The sequence below is a fragment of the Triticum dicoccoides genome, chromosome 5B (assembly GCF_002162155.2).
Source record: "Triticum dicoccoides isolate Atlit2015 ecotype Zavitan chromosome 5B, WEW_v2.0, whole genome shotgun sequence".
Taxonomy (NCBI): domain Eukaryota; kingdom Viridiplantae; phylum Streptophyta; class Magnoliopsida; order Poales; family Poaceae; genus Triticum; species Triticum dicoccoides.
The window spans coordinates 6,594,027-6,600,566 of NC_041389.1; the positions used below are offsets into that span (position 1 = coordinate 6,594,027).

A 6,540-nucleotide genomic window follows, 5' to 3' on the forward strand; every position below is an offset into this window, starting at 1 on the left:
TATTTACCCGATCGTCTCCAACCGTCCAATATTTTCCCTATGAGACGTGTCCCGCCCGGCCGTGCCACCGCGCGTAATTATGCTGCCCCGTCGAGGGCATTCTCGTCATTTCACTTGGCTGGGAAAAGATCCTATAGCGCAGGCAGGGGAAAGACCGTAGAGACTGTCGTTCCCCTTCCGCTCCAGCCCGCTCGCCTCCTTCTCCCCCTCCCGCGCATGTCTCTCTCTCTCCCTCTCGCGCCCCTCCCTGCCACGCCGCCGCCGTCGCCACTCGTCCGGGCACCTATCCACGACCCCGCGCTGCCCCTCTCCTCTTCCTCCCGCCTCACCTCTATCTTTCTCTCTCTCTCCTCTTCAAACCTTAACCCTAGCAACTAGCCTCCGCTTGCCGCTGCAGCTGCTCCTGCTCAAGGACGAGGTGATGAAGATCACCCCCGTGCAGAAGCAGACGCGCGCCAACCAGCGCACCCGCTTCAAGGCCTTCGTCGGTGGCGGCAACAGCAACGGCCACGTCGGCCTCGGTGTCAAGTGCGCCAAGGAGGCGGCCACGGCCATCCGCGGCACCATCATCCTCGCCAAGCCCCTTGGGGGTCTAGAATCATGGCCGCCCGCGTCCCCAAGAAGTAGCTGCAGTTCGTCGGCATCGATGATGTCTTCACTTCCTCTCGTCGATCCACCAAGGTATAAACTAACCCTCCCTGTATCCATATTATGCGATGTTCTCGTCATTGGAACTTTACTGTCAGTACGAAATTGGTTGTATTATGTGTGCATAGTGTAGAATGTTCAGTTTAATCATGCTGAATCTTCTGATCTGTTTCCAAAGTGATTGCCTTGTGCAGCTTGAACTATTATAATGGCACTTGATGCAGTCTCATATATGGCAACTGATTAGTCTTGAAGTGATAATGTGTCTCTATCTACTTTATACTTCTACAATACAATACAAGAGATATGACAGTATGGAGTTCATTTAGAGTCTTGGCAAATCATATTCTAGATTATTGATCACTACATGGAATCCTACAATGTCAAGAATCTCATATATGCAGTCATCAGTCTTGCGCACACGACGATGAGGTCTGAGCTTGGCATGATTACTCTCCACAAGACTTACAAAAACCATAAATGCGTGCCCTCTCTATGTTAGGATGTAAATTTTGTGCATAATGGTATTTTTAGGGGTATGTATTCTGTCACAGAAAAAGTGTAGTTCTGAACCTGCTAGATTTAAATCAAAAAATGTCGTGCTGACTGAGAAATCTCAAGTAGAAAATGCACATATTGTACTTCTCTTGACTATTGTTTCTTCCTCCATTTTACCTTTCTGGGTATGTCCATTTTTCATTAGATAGTTTTCTGCAGAGCATATGCGATAAATTCACAAATTTATAATTTTGACGTACTGCTGAAGGTAGAGGGACAAAAATTGAAGATTCAAATGAGCGACTCAAATTCAGGATTTGAGTTACCAACGTAGTGTCTACGACTGGCTGATGGTTCAAGAGTTCGAAGAAAGTCAAGCAGAATGGAATACTACACATGCCCACGCTGCTATATGCCAAGGTATCACTTCAGCGGTGTTATTAGTTGCCATTCTGTCCTGATACAGACATGAGCCTAGAGTAGAGGAAGCACAACCCCAGCAAGAACATTCCTGTCTCAACATATTAGAGCCCCAATTTTGCGGATTTTGCTAGAAGTTAAAACAGTTACTACTGTCATAGCATACTAGATGCAACTTAGTGTGATGCCCTATGTCCCTCTTAGTTTCAGCACCACAAAAGCAGTATTGAGATGATTGGAAGTTTCCTTCTCTTCACATCTATATTTTGTTACAGGTTAAAAGGTCTGAAAATCTAGGTATGCTAGCATTGACAATCTTGCAGCTCTTTTGAATTAGTCCTAAATCATAACAGAAAGCTTTCTGCCATGATAATATATATTTTCGGATACATACTGTGTGAACGTATGTAAATGAATACACGGATCATCTAAATTTGGACAAAAGCTTGAGACCATAGTATGGAACATGACTGAAATGCGCAAATGGCAATAATAAACACATGTCATCAATGGCAGTTTGATTACATTGATAGTCTTCTTTCTTACATAATTCTCTACTTGAAATCGGGGAGTTCTAGCTGAATTTTTAAAACCAACAATAGTGGGGAAGAGTCTTTTAGTTATTTACATTCATACCCGGAAGCAAAGGACAAAGTGTTAAAAGGTTCTTTAATCATATTTAATACTTTGGAAGCTTCCTTGAGTGCAGTCACATTCATGTTTTTGTAAACTGGAATAAGGTCGTGTAATGTTTTCGTAAACAGGAATAAGGCCGTGTTAGTCACTGGAAGCGGACTGGTTGTTGTCCAGGGATACAAATTCATTATCGTGTTCATGTTCTTTTATTTCAGAATTAAAAGTCAGCTCTTTTCTTTTTTATAGATGTTGCCAGTGTATGCTTTACTTACCTCCTGAGCACATCCTGTTGTGCATTTTTCTCACTTACCATGTTATAAGTTCTGTTTCCAAGAACTTGTGACTAAGATACGCAATCGTTGCACGTGCCAGTGTCCATGGAGAGCCACTTATGATAAGGGCCGTCCAATCGTTTCCTAATCGTTGCATTTTTCTCAGGATGGACAAGGGTATCATTATGTATATATGTGATAGTCGTGGTGTCCCTGAAATTTACGAGGAAGATGGAGCTAGCACGATTGGTGCATCAGAACCTTCAGTTGTCCTGGTACAAGCTACCTTTGCTTACAATGCCACAATTAGAGATTTTCTTGATCAATGGTATGACATTGTATGCATCAGAACCTTTAGTTGTCCTGGTGCATCTTGTGCAGCGAAGCTTTAGTACCAAAGCATTTGAATAAATCAAATGAATAATCTCTTTTCTGGGTTCTGGAATGATATTTGAAACAATTTAATACTCTCCATGAGATTTTAATTCATATCCTGGATAGTAAAGTATTTGGTGTCCAGTATAGTATTTTGGGAAGTTTTAGGACCATGTTCATATTTTGGACTTTTTAGGCATATTTTTCTACGACAGTGTTTGTGTTGAGTTTTGACTAAGCTTTTTGGGCATTGTTTGTTGCTTGTTAAAGTTCATATCAGCAGACACTTTACTATCAAATGATGCAATATCAGGCCTCTCAATCTTGTGACTTGCCTGCTAAGCTGATATAATATATGAGTATTTTTTGGCACATATATTTGTTCTCCTGTGTTCGAGACATGTATAATTTATCTCAACCGTGTTATAATTTATCTGTTTTATTCTGTACAAATTTAATCCAATATCGGTTTTAGTTTATACTTGCTTCTAAGCTCGATTTGTAGAGCTAATGCCTGACTATCTCTTTGGGTTCTGCGCCACTTAAAATCAATCATGCTACCAGCTTATTTCTGAGACCAATTTATAGCTCAGGTTCTTACTACATCTTCCTGAGATAATTTCTCTAATTTATTTCTATAGATTTGGGTCAATTATTGATATATTTTTGTACAGAATGTACCTATTCATTTGTGATGATGACGATGAGATCAATTTTGTTTCTGTCAAAAGCTGAGGTAACTATTTTTAATCCTTGTGCCTTTAGTCAGTTTGACAGCTACACATTGGATATAGATAATGTAAGTAATCTTAAATAGAGTGAAAGCTTTCATTTCCTACAGATTGCAGGCTACAAAATTGTCTATCGTATTATCACAAAGTAGGAGAGAGAACTATTATGCAAACACACCAAGACACATTGTTATCCACGTTACATATTTGCCGGAACATTCATACATGTTGGCTACCAATTATTCACCATAAATCCAGAAGAGAACTAGCATAACAATTGGAGCTTTGTCCTGCAAATTATTTAAAGCTTCAAACTCCGAGCTACAGCCTGGAAGACAGGTTTTTGGGGTTTAGCTTAGCATGCATAGTTGACGCGGAATGCAACTATAACCGGCGCAGCGGAGTGCGCCTTACCCTTCTGCTTATTGTGCTTGCAGTTCTTCGAGTCAAAATGCTATCCAGTCGGCTCCCAATTCTGCTTATTATGGTCTTTGCTTAGCCATATAATCAAATGCCAGATAGGTCACATGGTTGATTAGAAAAAGAGCATTGAGGGTCTATGCTTATTGTGGTTGCAGTTCTTCGAATGAAAATGTTATTCTTGGTTTCTAGATTAATTTGGTTATCCAGTCGGCTCCCAGTTTCCAGTTTCTTATTATACGAGGAATCGATGGTTTACTGTTAATTATTTTGTTTTATTTTTTTCTTGGTTTTTTGCTTGATGTGTTTTCGATTGGGAGCTCTCCACTGGGGAAGATACCTCCACGCCCAGCCACCTCTTCACCACCACGCGCTAGTCAGCGCATGAGGCGGCGGAACTGGCGGCGCCGTCCAGCAGGAGAACATACACGATATAACCCTTGCTCATTCATGTACGTGAAGTTGAGCATGCCCGCACTGATGGGCGCCATCACCGTTGACGGCAAGAGTGCAAGTCGCGGCTCAGGCCGCTGCTCCGTTGGGATCACCATCGTGTGCGGTCATTGTACTCGCGTTGCACGTGTGCTCAGGTATGCATCCCAGGTTCCACTCTCTCATAGATGTCCATATATACACAGTTCTGATCTCCTTTTTTCTGCTGCTCCATACAACGTACAACAGAGTTGTTGATGCAATGAGAGCTCGATGTCGTGTCCGCCGGCTGAGCGGCAAGCCGGAGCTGCAAGTCTATGAACATGGTGGTGCTACTGTGAGGATCTCATGTCTCCCACTATGTATCTCTCATCAGCCCTTACTTATACTATCATGTTCTAATATATTTGTGCAAAAAAAATTAGAGTCAAAGCAAGGCTTGCTCTTTCTGATAAAATCATGTTTCACTTTTATAATCAGGTCATCAGTGTTCCCTATATATCATCCATTGCGATCAATTAAGAGGTGAATACATCATGTTTGGCAATAAATCTCGCTTAGACAAAGGTATATGCTCAGTTCTTATGAATTAGGAAACTAGGGAGTACTATTGTTAATCTTTCTCTAACAAGTTCAGGCCACATGTCATCCAGAGTTATTTACATGTTAATATTTGGTTGATGCAGAAGATGTTTGTCTATAATTTTCTACCCTCTTGAATATGCACACCACCACCCCGCGATCTTCTCGGAGAACCTCTGAGTGTGTTTGAGCGACATCACCACATCCGATGGAGCCAGTCGTGCACTTTACGATGTTTTCATGCACCATGTTAATCTCCTGCCGTTCTTAAGTGGCACTAAAAAGCTTCATTGACTTCGTGTCAATATAAAAGAGTTTATATATGTGTCATGATTTCTTTTTTTATCATTTTCAGGTTAACATGAATGGATATGATGGTATGATCTCCATGAGCCTCAATACTGCCATCAGATCAGGTTAAATGAACCTGCATGTATAATATGCTACTCTTTTCTCTGATTCTCAAAGTACATAGGGTTTATTTCTTGCCAGGTGATCTGATCAGATAGTTTTTTTTTATCTTAAATGTAATAGCCACTAGCGTTGCTTCTTGATCTCTTATCTTACTGGCTCATTCTTTATTTTAGATGTAAAAACTTTTATTTCAGCAAGTAAAAATTTAAATCACTGCTAGCTATACAGGAGAGCTAATTCTCACTATCTCGACGGGGTGGCGACCATTCCCGTGAGGCCCGGCCACGAGCAGTGCTCCTTTTGCTGAGCGCCGAGGAGTCGAAGGGTGCTCCGGATTCGGATCTGGGCGCGGTGGCGTCCATGGCCAAGCTCGAACCTGGGCGTGTGGGCGCGTTGGTGATCGTGGCAGCGGTCGGGGCCGAGCTCTGAGCACGGTGGCTGCCATGGCCGAACTCGACTGTCTCGTACGTGACGATTCGCCACCAGACAAGAATAAAGGAGGAGCGAGCGGCGGAGATGAGAGGATCAGCAGCCATGGCGACCACTCACCCAGAAGTACCAACCCACCTCCGATAACTCCCCTCTCACTTAAGTTCTTGTCGACCGGCATAGCACCTCTGCCCGCATAGTGACTCTGAGCTCAAAGCGGTAGCTTCTGTTTCCTTAGGCTGGATAGGGTTTGGGTTTGGGTTTGGGTAGGCCTGTTTCTCGGGCGCGTGCTACTCATCTGAACGAACTCACAGTAAATTGGAATCGAGTTGAGATGTTTGTTAAGTTTGTTGCAGAAAAAAGCATTAATTACTGTCTTGCATATGTGTTTCCTTAATGAATGAAGGCAGTCCAATGTAGAGCACATCCAGTGGCATGACCTTTTTTCCTTCTATACATCTACAGCTAGACATGTGATTTCATCTGGTCCATCATGGAGTACTGCAAATCTACCATGCAAACGGTATTTTGCTGGTACGAGGAGACATGGCTGGAAGCAACGGCGAAGCACACCAGTAGTATCTCTGGTTAGCTCACAAACATCTTTGTGAAGTACTACCTCGGGAGTATACTATACTTCCAATCTTGTATCTACATTAATCTGTTAACCTATTTTGTCCCCC

At 42.6% G+C, this 6,540-nt stretch overlaps 1 long non-coding RNA gene across 3 annotated transcripts in view; it reads left to right on the plus strand.

Moving 5' to 3' along the window:
- Positions 1-245: 245 nt before the first annotated feature.
- The window catches only part of LOC119307005, an 8,166-nt gene continuing 1,871 nt past the window's right edge, over positions 246-6,540 (plus strand). The window contains exons 1-11 of one of the 3 annotated variants that reach the window (XR_005149106.1): positions 246-681; positions 1,415-1,566; positions 2,641-2,749; positions 3,414-3,442; positions 3,524-4,590; positions 4,682-4,769; positions 4,913-4,999; positions 5,119-5,263; positions 5,370-5,430; positions 5,657-5,983; positions 6,323-6,444. This is a non-coding gene — a long non-coding RNA (uncharacterized LOC119307005). Of the gene's footprint in view, positions 682-1,414; positions 1,567-2,640; positions 2,750-3,413; positions 3,443-3,523; positions 4,591-4,681; positions 4,795-4,912; positions 5,000-5,118; positions 5,264-5,369; positions 5,431-5,656; positions 5,984-6,322; positions 6,445-6,540 lie in introns of all 3 variants that reach the window. The other 2 variants (XR_005149105.1, XR_005149107.1) reach the window with 2 other exon arrangements.